At 44.1% G+C, this 14,829-nt stretch overlaps 1 protein-coding gene across 12 annotated transcripts in view; it reads right to left on the minus strand.

Moving 5' to 3' along the window:
• The window catches only part of LOC141748061 (mesothelin-like), a 78,890-nt gene that overhangs the window by 62,938 nt on the left and 1,123 nt on the right, over nucleotides 1–14,829 (minus strand). For 3 of the 12 annotated variants that reach the window (XM_074599468.1, XM_074599461.1, XM_074599469.1), the window contains exons 1-2: nucleotides 14,697–14,816; nucleotides 12,144–12,256 (exon numbers count right to left, since the gene is read on the minus strand). The exons of 5 other annotated variants lie outside the window; for them this stretch is intronic. The gene's annotated coding sequence lies outside the window, so the exon portion shown is untranslated. Of the gene's footprint in view, nucleotides 1–12,143; nucleotides 12,257–13,854; nucleotides 13,980–14,696; nucleotide 14,829 lie in introns of those variants that run through there. 4 more of the 12 variants (XM_074599467.1, XM_074599458.1, XM_074599463.1 and 1 more) reach the window with 3 other exon arrangements.

Here is a 14,829-nt window from a genome sequence, read left to right on the forward strand (position 1 = left end):
CTCCACAGTGTGTCCTCCTTAAGCCAGGCATACACGTCCCTGTTGCCCATGAATCAGCAAGGCATCTGTAGCACTTTGCTGACCTTCCTTGAAAGCCAACACACCACGACAGGTAACATGGGCCAAAACCTAAAATGGGTTTTTAGCATTCCTGTACATTCTAGCAAATCGGAGGGAAGGCGAGTGACACTCTCTTGTTCTCCTGTGCTGCAGGTTCTGCGTGTGCGTTGGGACAGGAAACAAGTCTGGAGTGGTTGCAGAAGAACTTGGGGGCATTTGCGTCCAATGCTCATTATGAAGATTTCACCAGGTTAATGACAGACTTCAACGGGGTTAGTTTGTTTTCTAACTCAGACCTGAGAGCTTTGCCTTTGCTCAGGTCCTGCATCATGCTCTGCTACAGCTCATTGCATGCACAAGGCTGAGCACACTCCTAGATGATCTAATTCAGTAAACAGACATTGCTCCAGCCATAGTAAAGCTCTTCTTCCCAACACAGGGAATCCAGCCAACTCCATGGCTTACGTCTCTGCCTGTTAGCAACATTTTACTTCTCTCTGATCATGTCCCATTGGTTTTGCAGCTCAGTGTAAGGGACAATCTCACCGCTACCCAGCTTGCCCACGTATTTTTTGGCCCTGGAGTCCTGGATGATACCAGCATGGTTGAAACCCTCCTGGGCTCCCTGGAGAGCAGGCCAGCTCTGGACATCTCTGCCTTTGTTGCCGAGTTTGTGGCCACTGCTTCTCAGGTGAGATACCAACCCTTGCATGGGGATGTTGTTTTAGTACACAGTGAACTGAGAGAACAGCATCTTGCAGAAACTACTGGGCTTCAGCCCATATGGACCTAGAGAGTATCTTCCCAGAGCTGGTTCCCCTGTCAAACACGTTATTCCACCCAGACCCACGCACTTACTACAGCAAGAGCTACACAACTGCATCAGGTCACAGCTGATTTGTGTTCTTACTTGCTTTGTTTTGCAGGAAGGCTTATCATCCCTGGCAAATGTGCAAGTCCGAGATGCCATGTTCAGTGCCATCTTTCACAAACTCCAAGGGCAATTCCCTACTTTTAGCATTTCACAGTACAAGGACTGGTTCCAGAACAAGCTCAGCTTGTGGCTGGGCAGCATAAATGCCTCTGCCCTTGCAGCTATCCCAAGGAACATGCCTTGTAGAATATACCAAATTATGTGAGTACCTCATTGCATGCATTCACTTCAACTTTCCCCCGCCTTCAGCTTTTGTACGTAGCAAGAGAATTCCCATGGCCCTGATTGGTCCTATCTGAACACAGAAACAAAATTATATCATGGCACTTAAAATCCCAAGCTCACCCTTCCTTCCCATTTTCAATCCCAACAGCTTCATTCTCTCACAGCTCCAGTTTCTGATCAGGGCTGTGCCATCTCTATCCAACTACAAATTTGGCATAATAATGCTTGTTTAACAATGCAAACTCATCCAAAGGAAGAAGTTTGGTTACCACCGAGAAAACAGGCCATAGACTGCAGAGGTTTTGTGTGCAATCATGTTACAAACATTTGGTGACTTCAGTCACCAAAAACAAGGCTTTACTGCTATAATGAACCTCCTGCTTTCTCTTCTCTCACAGAATGGGTGGCTTAGAGGGCAGCTTTCAACAGATGTCTCCTGCTACCCACCGGGATGTTTACAGCTTTGCAAAGAGCTACCTGTCTGCTAAGGCTTCTCAAGAAGGTATGCTGAAGGCGTCCTGCCTTCATACTCACAAAATTATGGGATGCTGGGCATCTACCCATGAAAAAGACAATCCAATTAAAACTGGAAGATGTCAACTGCTTTTTGCTCTATAGCAAGGAGAGACAGAGAACAAAAGCATCTGCAGAAGCAGCTGTGTTTCTCCTTAAGGCTGGGACAAGCCCTGGTTTTAGTCATTGCCCCTCTCTGCGGTGGCAGCTCACCAGCTAAGAACTGGACCATTATTGGTACCTCTCTGGCTACCATTACCACAATATCCCAGAACCTCCCAAATTTAACATTCTGACCCCTATGCCTTTGCCAAAAGATATGGGAATGCCAGGTATACTTACATGGCTGAAGGTACACATTGGGCATTAGTCACTTCAGTGATGTCAATATCATCGAGGGATTTAGGCACCCAGATGTTTTGGGCAACTCCTGTATCAGGACAGTCTTACTATTCCCACAGGAGAACCATGGGACCAAACTGCTGGTTATATCGCCCTTGAATTATGCTTTGTTTAAAAGGTGGCGCATGCGTTGAGAACACCGGGGGAAACTTGGGTTGGCTACAAACAAATCTGGGCTCCTTCAGCTCCTTGGCTACATACAGAGACCTGACTGACATGAATGCAGATTTCAGCATTGTAAGTAACTCTGCAAGACAGAGCCCTGTGCAAGGCTCAAATCCTGCCTGACAGCCCTTCACAGCTAGCAAACACTCCTGCTGTAAGGCAAGGACGGTAATTTTAATATTTGATTTCACAGGTTGATGCTGTGACAGGACTCAGCCCAGAGCAACTGGCAGCTTACACACTGGCTAGCGATGTCCTGCGTGACATGGACAAAGCAGGCAAGGTCTTCAGCTCTCTGACCTCTCACACCATTGGGGATTTCATGGATGCATTCAATGCAGCTGCAAAGCAGGTAGCAACTTCACCTCCTGTTCAAGAGGCTGGAATAAAACAGTTTACACATGAAGTGCGTGCTAATGTGGGAGCTAAGTTCCAAGTGCAGAAAGAGGCCACAAATCTTAATTAGTCTAGGACCCATCCTGGTAGGGATGCAGATTCTCTGCAATGCTGCCACTCTTTAACCTCGTAGGAACGTCAGTGTTGTCACAAAGACTAACAAGTCTCAGGGAAAGAATGAAGGAGTCATTGTGCAGGCACTGTATTATGGTCTCCTTGATCCAACCGTAACAGCCCTGTATCCTCCACTACCTATAGCCATGAGCATCCTCAGAGTATCCCCAGGATCCTGTACCCATAGGCCACATGCTGGAGATGAGCAGCACGCAGGCAGTTTGTGTATGTGCACCCTTAACTGCCCAGGAAGAGCTGAGCCCTGGACACACAGTCACTGCCGCCCCACATGCAAGTGAGCAGACAAACCACCAAAAAACACACACACAGCAGCAATCTTTGCATTTGCAAATTAAGTTAATTACATCTTCTTGTCTTAAGACGAGTCTCCAGTAGGGTTACCTCAGAACTGTAGCATACTTCTTGGCCCTCAGTTCAACTCCTTTTTACCAGTCGCAGTTAATATAAACTGCATTGTGCACTTTTAATGATGTCTTTTTCTTTTGGTTGAAGCATAATCTGACTCAGATTCCTCATGGTGACATGAGACGATTCATCCTGGGGCAGATCTTCTGTCACTTAAGCACGGTATTTGAGCTCTTCTCTACTGCGGACTACGTTGCATGGTTTGGAGGAAGGCTTGGCCTCTTCCTGAGCAGCCTCAATGCACAGAATCTCGGCTTCTTACCCAGTGACATGACATGCGACTCTCTTGCAGCCATGTAGGTATCAAGTCCGTTATCATTTCAGTGACACTCTTCTTACTTCTCTCTTTGCCTGCAAAGATGGGAGCTCAACCACTAGGTGAGGAGAGCAGCTTCCAGTATCCCAAACATCCAGTGCCAAAGCTGAGATTCTCATTTGGTAAATACCATTATGATCTTACTTGGCTACCGCTGCAGTTTCACATTTCAGGCCACAAACAGAAGACCCTAAGCAGAAACTCTCCTTCACTCACATACACCTGCAAATCCACATAAAACCAACCAAAGAGCCTAATCTCCTGAAGAAGCACTTTTGGTCACACTCTGATTGATGTGTCTGTTCCCTGGCATCAAGGGAGTGGAAACATCCCCCGAATGCAGCCCTAGCACCTTTCCACTCACTGGCAGAGAGCTCTGCAGATTCTGTCCCAGTGGCTGTGGATTACTTGGTTGTGGCTGTCTTACCCTGACTATTCATGTCCTGCAGAGTGAAGATTCTGAATGAACACAAAGCCCAAGGGCCCTATGAGAACCCAGAGCACATCTACTCCTTTATAAAAAGAGTTCTTCACTTCCAACTGCAGAACTCAGGTAACAAACATCTAGGCCTGCTCTCTCCAGGTATTCAGGAACACAGAAAGGTAGAAAGATTCAACCACCTCATAAAGCGTCCTTGATTTCAGGTGACATGCAGACCTGCTCTTTCTGTGGGAAAGAGTCATTTTTTTATTTTAGCAATCTGACAGTTAAGTGCATAACCAGTGCTAGGCCTTTAGGGTCTCCCGAAGTCAGCAGACAGAGAAGCATCTCTACCTTTGGATAAGCTGCTTCCCTGGAGAATAAATGTACTGAATCTCCTGCTAATTCTTAATGGAGTCCTCCCTCACTCCTCGGCCTGCTGCTTAGCCCTTCAGCTCACAGTGGTCAGCAAAAAGTACCATACTTCTCTTTAGAGGACTGAAACCTCTCTCAGATGGCGCAGAGCTGAGGTCAAAAAGCAGCCGCTGTATCAAGAATGAGCCTAGAACATACGGACATGGAAGGAATGTGGCAACCCAAGTATGCTCAAAGGCTAAATGATTCCCCCTTCCACTGTCTGGTAGGGTTTGGATCCCAGAGGGAACTTGCAACATGAACTATTATACATATTTCACTGTCAGTGGGGACTCACAGTGTTACAAGCTTCTGCGATTCCGCAAAAGAAACGATGTATCTTCTGAGCTTTGCTTTTCCTTTTGTAGGCTCCGCCTGCACCCAGGGCACTGCCACAGACAGGGAATGGCTGCTACAGTATTTTGGTTTATTCACTGCTTTCGGATCATACTCAGATTTTGCAACACTGAAGAGCAACTTCCATGGGGTAAGGGCTAGATATGAAATATCTGGCATTTTATTCTTTGCCATTAGGCTGACAGGGACAGAGTTCAACTGGATTAGTTTGTTATTTGTGTTGCTCATTTTCTCCTATGTGCTTCCATTTTTTTCTCATTAAGTTTCTTCTTGTTAAGTTTTAATGCTAAAATAGTGTCAAAAGCACTGCCTCTAGGAGATAATCATCTTATCTGGAGAATACAAATTCAGTAGGAAGACAAGAATTTCGATGACAAGCTCCAAACAGCAGTGGCTGATAAGTCACAGGAAGAACAGATAGTAAATTATAGATGGTCTGCTGAGAACATTCTCACAAATCACCTGTCTATCAGCAGAGAACAGATACTATTAATTTAATCCCAATAAACACTGTGTGCTGCTTGTTGTCTGAAACCCTGTCCAGAGAGAAGTTAATGTTCCTTATAGGTGAATGCTCGGGTGGGTTGAGAGAGATGAGCAGGAGAGAATGCTGCCTCCAGGCCTCACTCTGTGCTCCCTCTTCTTCAGCATGACTCCCTAGACCTTTTCTCAGCTGAGGCACTGGCCCAGCTAACTGTTCAGAGCAAGACCATCTACAGCCCCTCAGCCATCCGGAAGGTCCTGGAGGTAATCAGGAACAAAGAGGAGCCCCTCCACTACCTCAGTGTCTTCCTAGAGGACTTCAACACTTTTGTCCTGAAGGTAAGTAACCCAAGTGCCTGTGATGACCAAGTCCTGGGGGGCAGAACAGGTCACAGGTGAACTTTCAGACTTCCAACTCTGGGACTCTCACGGCCAGATATAAAATAAATCTGGAAGATAACCTAGAAGGAGTTCCTCCTGCTCCAGTATGATCTTGTCTCAGTCTAGCTCTTACTCCAGTTTAACTTCTGTGCACAGAGCGGTGTAAAATGTTCTTCCTCAGAGGAACTTTGGGAAGCACACCCACCACTCCAACCTAGAGCCAGGATATAAACAGTAAGGGTTTCTTTACTGCCGATCTGTGGCAGTTTAACGACTTATGAAAGGTTCTGGACCAGGCCCCTAAAATTGTTAGCATCCATTAAAACATTTGTGTATGAGCAAGCAAGAAAAAGACTGCTGCTTGCCCTACTCCTGGCTGGGCTGAGGACAAGTTAACAATAAGCCAAGCTGAGAAGCCTGAGCGTGCCCCAGCCTCGCTTTATACGCTTGTGACCACTCTGCTGACTGCCATAACAAAAGCAGTGGCTGTGGGAGTGCAAGGGAAAGGAAATTCAAGCACCTGGCCTGCTTCACTGTCCAACTCTGTTGACAAAAGAAAACCTGAATTGTCAAGGTCAACTCCCCAACAAGGCCGCAGCCAGGCCATATTTCCAACTTTTATTGTTAAAAGGAGAGGAAGGAAGGGGAGGAGAGCAACAAAGAAAAGAAATTGTGGTTATTTTGGCAATTTTTCCTTCACCACTTTTTTCGGCTTAGCTTCAATATTCAAGGCTTTCTAACAGCTCTGCTCATCATCTGCTTCAATTTCTTCCTCCTTCCTCAGAGCTCTGATTTCCTAGGAAGCACTAAGGTTCGAGAAACAATGCTAATGATGACAGCGGAGATCATCTTCCCACAAATTACTGACATGTCCCTGGAAGACACATCAATGTGGCTGCACAGGCTGCACGTCCTGCTCCCCCATGTGAACGCAACAGTGCTGGAGCTGCTGCCCCTCAGCATGCCGTGCCCTTACTACCAAGCTTTGTAAGTGCCTGCCCGCAGCGCTGCAGCTGCTTTAGCTTTGTGTTGCTACATGAGCAGTCACTCTTGCATCACTAGTTATCTATCAATCAGGCAATTTTACCTTCATGTTTGGCATCGAGTACAACCAAAATCAGACAGTGACTCTGCTCTAAAGGGGGCATTTTCTTGTAGACGGATAACAAATACTAATCCTTAGTCTCAAACACACCATAAATTATATAGCCCAGGAGAAACTAAAACTGATGACCCACATGCTACAGGCCAACTACTAGCATCTGCCACCTTGGTTTGTCAGCATTAAGAAGTTCTCCTCACCCCACTACGCTGATCTCCACTGCTTTGCTCACATAGAAATCACCTGTTATATGGTTTCTTCCCCAGCATTGCGGCAATCGATGGAGTCTACCCAGTGTTGTCAGCAAGGAAGAAACACGATGTGTATGAATTTCAGAAGGCCTATTTGACAGCCCAGTTCACAGACTCAGGTAAGGTGCCTACGCATAAGTTCCCAGTAAAGCACTAGTATTCGTATGGAGCATCTTTTGTATTCCAAATATTGAAGATTTTTACACCTAACAATCACACTTCTTCCCAACACTGAGATTCGGTCACTTCTGCTGTTCACAACAACCCTGTGAATGAGGAAGGGAAATCACTTCTCCTTTTGAGCTACAGGGAATACTGGTGTAAGGAGGTACAATATTATAGAATGAATAGGATATAAGCAGAGAAATAGGATTTCCATTTGGTGTAACCATTTCCCCAGTCTGGAAGTGAATCAGAGTGCAGAAGATCAGACCCTGCACTTGCAATAGGAAGATTAGACATTCTTCTGCTAGCAGATATTTAGCCATTCACATTAAGGATACCTAGATGCCTCCTTCAGTATATGTTGTGGCTTTTAACGCTTTGGATCTGTTTTGGTTACAGGATCAGCGTGCCAGGATGGAACAACTGGGACCAAAGACTGGTTGCAAAAGAATCTGGGAGAGATCTGTTCAGTAGCTAAACTAAGTGAACTTCAAACCTTTCACCCAGACATCACTGGAGTAAGTTTTACTAGTCTATGCACTGAGCAACAGTAGAATTAGCACCAGTTTCCAAGCAAAACAGATCGCCTCCTGGGCTTTGCACTTACAATAATCAGTAAGGGGAAGATGCAGGTGATTCCTCACACCGTGGCTGCATCTCTTAAAGCTGGGATCAGCTTGGGTTTATACGGTAGAGTTTACTAGATATGACCCATGTGCAGCATCAGGGATTGAAATACACATTCCAGCTGCTTGCCCTTCTCTTTACAGCCTCTCTTTGATGAAAGATATTAATTGTTATCACTGGTTATCAGAACCAATACTAAGAGCCTGAGATATGTCTGAAATACAGAGGCATACTCCGCTACGAGTGGTGAGGGAAACTTCTTTTAAGTAATCTTTAAAATCAAACTGGCTTAAAGGTCACAGTAAAATTGCTAATGTGGGTATTGCCTTCCCTAATTCCTCCAGAGAATGACTCTTCAAATTACACTTTGTCTTCAAAGATACTAGAAGTTATTTGCTCAGGTCTACCAAAATACCAGATACATTCTAGTATTCTGAGTTTAGTCTAATCAGTAGCAATGAGTTGCATATCCCGAGGACACACTGAATTAATCTTTCAAGTTGCCTACATTATGATACCAAGCTGTAACTACAACAATGTAAATGATGCATTAAGAAAAGGTGTGACAAAGGGCAACATCAGTAAGACCAACAGGAATTGAATCCTGCTAGACTAGTATTTGATTGGGATGTATGTGTCTAAACGTTATTAGAATATTGTTGTCACAGCAAAGACAGAAATTGCATTAATGTAATAATTCAAGTACAACTTGAAAATCCAACAATTATGCTTTCATGTGAAAAACAAAGATTTTCCCTTCATATGATGTTCTAAAAAAAAAAAAAAAACAAACCTCCACAGCTGTAAAACATGCCTTAGACAATGTTTTAACTTCACACACTGTGTAAGCCAGTGCTAGTATTTATTAAAATGCTGATTTTGTTTAAAGAATGGGTGTGACACTACCTACACAATCACCAATAAAAGTAATGTTAAACAACACACTTGGTATGTTTCATATTGTTTCAGACAATCTTACTGGTGGTACTTAAATTAAATTGACAATGTAGGTAGTGGTACAAATATACTAGTTGCTACTGGTTGAACTAAACTAAAAAGTTTGTAATCCCAAAACATAAACCAGTTCACTAACTACTAACGGTGAAAGCACAACCCATTACTGTATGCCAGGCAGACACACAAGAGCTTTTGTAAGGGAGTTATACTGATAAAGAAAACCTCCAATTTTGACATTTAGATTAATCCTATGCACCAACATTATCAAAATTCACCACAATTCCCCTATTTACTTGAAGTTAAGTCAGAAGATAAACATACTGTTCCATACAAAATATCTTAGCCTACCACATCCACAGCATCTCAACAACTTCCAGCAAAATCTTGAAAAATACAACTTGTCTGTGTTCACATTTGCCATCTGCACCACAGCAGCTCAATCCAATATTGCCATTCATTCTGCAGCTGAAGCTCTCAAAGGAGAAATGCTGATGTGAGTGTCTTGCAGACATTCACTCTGATTAGCAAGTTCCCTGCCAAATGCTGCCACATTAAAAATCCTTCATTTTCATCACAGAAAGTGACCTCTCTCTGTCTTTGAACATACGCTATAGCAAAGAACCATCTTCTTTCAAAACCACGGTGAGAGGTTTCTGGTCTATCAACAATGCCTCAAAAAGGCTTGCAAGTCAGAGACTTTACCATTGCTTTGATGTCATTTCCTGTTCTCTTATGATCTACCTCATTCTGTGAGGAACGATACTGTATCGGAACGCATAATATGAAACCCATCAGGGCTTGGGGAAAGCCTTGATTCATCTAACCTCCTCAGCACAGCACGCTCTGTAACTTTTTAGCAATGACTGCTTTGCTTTCAAATACAGTGCTGAAAGCCTTTACGTGTGAATTTTTCAGAGCAGCTAGAAAAAAAGCACCTTTCCCCCCCTCAGCAAAATAAACCATTTTATATGAGGAGAAAGAAAACAGAGCAATGTTACTTCAACACCACTTTTACAGAATCACATTTCAGAACAAGGTTGCCTTTTAACTGGATAGACAATGGCACACAACCACATTCAGTCTGGCAACGTCCCACATCTTCACCTTGATAAAGAAGATATTGCATTTACACCAGCATTACACAGCTCAGCTTCCTGCTGCTTTTTATTTAAATTCCCAGAGAGCAGACAGTACTGTCTGGGCTAACCCAAGGTGTAAGAATCCCTGGAACAAAAATCTACTACCTAATATGACAGGTAGAGAGAGATAAAGACTCAGCATACATTCAATTTTACAAACAACTGAGCTAAGCACTAATTGCAAGCCAGCCTTACCTAAAGCCTTTTAACATGGCAATAATTATTTGGAAGTTTTATTTAGGGTCTTAAAGACTGGAGCAGGTAACGTCCTACGAACGGTCTCAGCCAAGGCATCCCCACCAAAGGGATTAGTGTAGAAAAGAAGGCAGCAAGAAAATGGTCAAGACAGAGCAGGGGAAGGTGGGAGGAAAAAGGAAACTGAAGTGATGAGGTGGAAGAGAAAGGGCTATTGCAGATGGATGCTGCGCACAGGAGACAGTGGAAGCTGAAAATCCAAAAGAATATTCCTTGACAAATCTAAATCAACAATTGTTAACCAACTACAGGTTTTCAGGCAGTTTTATGAGATTCTCCTTAAAGCGTAAAAGGTACAGACTATACTTAAACTAATTAACGAGCTAAACACTTCACAGGCAAGGAACTCCTGCTCATACGTAACAGCCCGTTTCCAGGGGGATATCCAACATTCTCCCCTGAAAAGCTTTTTACATAAAACTGAAGGGGTTTTCACCCTCATCCTCCCTACAGCTGTGGCACCAGACTATTCACACCTCACTGTTCCATAAGGAAATGTGGATCTGCCCTGGCATAGCCTACTTTTTGTCTCCTTCTCAAAGCGCGCTGCCCGCAAACATCTGTGGTACCACAAAAACATTCTCTCTCCCTGACTGTCTGGTGGAGGACTTTGCTTTAGAGCCACTTGGTAGCCACAGCCCTCAGACAACTCTTTTACATGTGTTTCTTCTCAGTTTAAAGTTCCTGATCTCGATACCCCAGAAGAGATGGCACAGTTGACTGTTAACTCAACACTGACCAGCCTGGAAGATACGCTCTCAATCCTGGCAATACTTGAGTGTGGATCTTATAACACAGTTGACAGATACATGAGGCAGTTTAACATGTGTGCTCGCCAGGTCAGTCCTAACAGATCCCAGGTATTCTCCAACTCTCGTGTCACTGTACTAGAGGAAGGTCTATACCATGATGAACTGCCTCCATTGTACAGCTCACATTATGCTCCGAATGTAACGGCAGCTGTCTACATGTAACAGAGCTGAAAGGCAGAGAGAAGCTGTGGTAAATACTAGACAACTTTATAAGGAGAGATCTCAGCAAGGGGCAAGAAAGCGATCAAGGAAATAGACTTAAACCCGGATAGGCAATTTAATTTAATTACAATAATGCTGCAGATGTTCCTTTGGTAGCCTCTTCCGATTTAAATGCTTATCCAGAACCACAAGCTGTACTGATGGGTTTGCTCTTCTTTATACCACAGGCAAATCTGACCTCATTACCCAGCATGCTGGTTAGAGACGCGATACTGAGGACAGTACTACTAAAGCTAAGACCTGAACTCCAAAACTTCTCCAGCGAAAGCTGGGCAACCTGGTTCCAGCAGCAGCTGCCCTTATTGCTATCTGGTATTAACAAAACCTATCTGGCATGGCTGGGGACCAACATCTCTTGTGATTCCTATCAAGCAATGTGAGTTTACCACAACTCTTAGGGTTATGACAGCATGGCAGTTAAAAGTTAGAGCTTCAGCTGAGACCTCCACATTTTGGATTTCTAAGATGGAAGGACTGAGCTCTGACTCCCTTACTGTTCTGTCTATTAGCTGAAACCAACACAGAACCACTAGGCAGGAATCGCATAGAGATCTTCCAGGTCACTCAATTTGCTTGTCACTGCTGAAAGGCTGTGAGTAAGTCCCATATATTCTAAAATGTTTTTCTGTTCATATAAATGGAAATATTCACAAACTACTTCTGTGAAGTCCCATTACGAGATATGACAACCGCAGGCACCACCCAGGCCACACAGAAGGTTGGAAACAATGGGTCAGCTTCCTTAAAACTCCAAACAAATGCAGTTCCTTTCTAAACACGTCCTCTTTTATTTCCCAGCATCAAAGGATTCAACATCGCTTATGAGGCTCTTTCACCTTCCAGCAAAATTGAAATATATAACAGCTACATTAAAACCTATCTGAGCCAACAATCACATTCAACAGGTAACAGCACCAAAGAAGTAGAATAATTTAAAAACCCAAAGGACAGAGAGTGATCACGGAGTTTGTTTCCAGGCTACAAAATATCAGTTATGGGTTCCTACCTTCACTCAGCCGTCCATGTGGCTGGAGCCAACTTCACTGTGCAGGAATAAAGCAGGCCCGGACTCAATTCAAAGTCTCCTTGGAGTGGTCCTGTCTGTGGGTCCTACTTGCACTGCATGGGGATATTTCCCAGAGATAGAATCAGCTCCAATTCAGGCTCTTAATTCAATAAATAATCTAAAACAGTCATCACCCACGGGAATGGTGTCCTACTTCCGTGCCTTTCGTTAGCATCATCATGGCTGCCCTGAAAGGACAGGTTGTCTTAGTTTGTAACACTGCCTTGTCAATAGACCTGTAGGTTTTTTTCCCCTCTTTCTAGGGATTGCCTGTGACATCCAAAGAGGAATGGGAAACTGGATTGATATAAATCTTGGAAAATTCATACAACAATCCTCCATGCAAGGTCTTGTTTGCTTCAATGCCAAATTTAAGGTACTGAGCTGAAAGTCTGTACAGAGTGATCAGCAATGCCACAGTTCATTCTTAGTAACAACATGTACTGGGCTTCAGAGGAATTAAGATTTCCTACACAAAGGCCAAATCACAGCCCAAGATGTCATCAATCATGTCCCTAATACATTCATAGGCCTTAATCCAGAAGAAATCAACATAACACAGTAAAATCGAGCACTGCTGCTAGCTCTGCCTTGGAGACACCACTATCTCTGTACAGATCAGGGCCAGGCTCGTGCACAATCCCACCTGCACTCTGCCTGGGAACAGCTAACAGGATCCAAGCATTGCTGTATGGCTTAAGTCTCTAATATGTAATTACAGAATGAGCAACTCCACATAATTTTGTGTGAACGTACCTAATTCTTGTATCATTTTTTCTGCGTAGGAACTAAGTGCTCAGAGCCTGAAAGATTTGCTGGGACCTAATTTTGGGTTAGACCTTGAAGCAGGTTATTCACAACAGCCATCAGCAGGTGAGTGAAAGAGGACTCAGGAGTTACCATCAAGTTTTTCCTAGTACTGACACCCTTACCTTTGTTTAGGATACAAACAATTTCCAAAAGGCTTATATCTGCATAGCAAAAGCATACAAAAAGGTTATTCCTTGTCTGCCTCACAGCAAATTCTCTCCCACTGTATAGAAAATAGTAGCTTATCACATGAAAGTAATTATGTGCCACATTTTGCAGTGGAACCTCCTGGCATAAACTCTGCTGTAAACTCAGTAACACTGCACAAAATACCGCATCTAGGGTCAACTGGAAAGTCGCAGTGGGTCACACTTAGTTCACTGCGAAGGAGTGGCAGGACTATCGCACAGCGCATGTTCCTCAGTGCTTTGGACAATCCAATTGTAACCCACTTTGCAGATGACTTTCACTCCTTCCCTTGGGAGTCTACTCCACTAGTAAAACATTTCCAAATGGGCTTATGGGAAAGCTATCAGGAGGTGGAACGATTATTCCAGATCCTTGAACGGATCATTGTCTCTGTGGACAGTCTCTGTGGACTCAGAACTGATTAGGTGCCTTAATATTTATTTCAGCACCTCCTGTAACCGGAAGAGCAACAACATATATGAAAAAACACACGTTTCAGATTTTTTACTGTGTTCTCCCCCTCTGGCTACTAAACACCGTTTTGTAAGATTATATCCTACCCCTAAATGATAAGGCATTCTAGGACAAAGAAAGCTACACAACACTTCAATCAACACGACATTTACTTTCTTCAGAGCTCATCGCTTCTTACCAATAATCTAGAGGTGCAATTGCAGGACGTTAAAGTCATCTAGAAATCTGCAGAGTCTGGTGCATTTGTTGGTAAAGTACGTTGCCCAGAGCCCCGTCTCCACACCTTAAACAGAGCTCTTGAAGCTGCAAGGACAAAGCCCAACAGCAGTTTCAGCATCAGGCCCCAGACAATACCAGTTTCTCCTTACATTCTGCCTACAGGTATGCCTGGAAAAAACTATCATACAGCTCTGCTTATTAACGGCACACTGCACTTCGCACTTTCCATCAGGGTACTTCTAAAGGCACTGCAAAGATTTTTTTTGTTGTTGTTAAATAAAGCTCCTGTTAATATACATTAGGTTGCACTTTGTAAGAGCCCAAATTTGCAAGGCTTTCCTTGAAACACTGCTGACATAGGGAAATCTCCAAGCAGGGTCTGCAATCAAGGTGCCAAGTTCTCAACTAGACACCACTACAGCCTTACCAGCAACCTTGAAAAATTGTTACACCACTTCCTCCACTGCTTCTCATGTCAATAAAATTGTTTCTTCCCAAGAACTAATCATTTCTGAGCTTTTGAACCTCTAACACACAAAACATCATGCATCCGCATGAACACAGCGGCTGCTCACGATTTACAGCTTTAAATCCTTCTGCCACACAGGCAGGAACCTGACCAGCTGCCACCCTTGTGAGAGAGCAGTCCCAAGAAGGGTGATGGGTATCTAGGCCACCCCCACACGCTCAAGGGCTCTGAGGACCTACTCTCTCCAAGAACAAGATGCCCAGCACAGGTCTCACACTGTTTATGAGGCCAAGGGCCGGGATACCTCCCTCTCTATAGCGCCTACAGCTTACCTCAGTCTAATACACTTTCCACCGTGGCCTATAAATCAACAAATACCCTGTACACAGCCTGCCGGCGGAGCACCCTGCCTCAGCCACCTCGTCCGCCATCATGGCCACCCCCTCCCTCGCAGCCCGCTCCGCG

The sequence above is a fragment of the Larus michahellis genome, chromosome 8 (assembly GCF_964199755.1).
Source record: "Larus michahellis chromosome 8, bLarMic1.1, whole genome shotgun sequence".
NCBI classification, from domain to species: Eukaryota; Metazoa; Chordata; class Aves; order Charadriiformes; family Laridae; genus Larus; species Larus michahellis.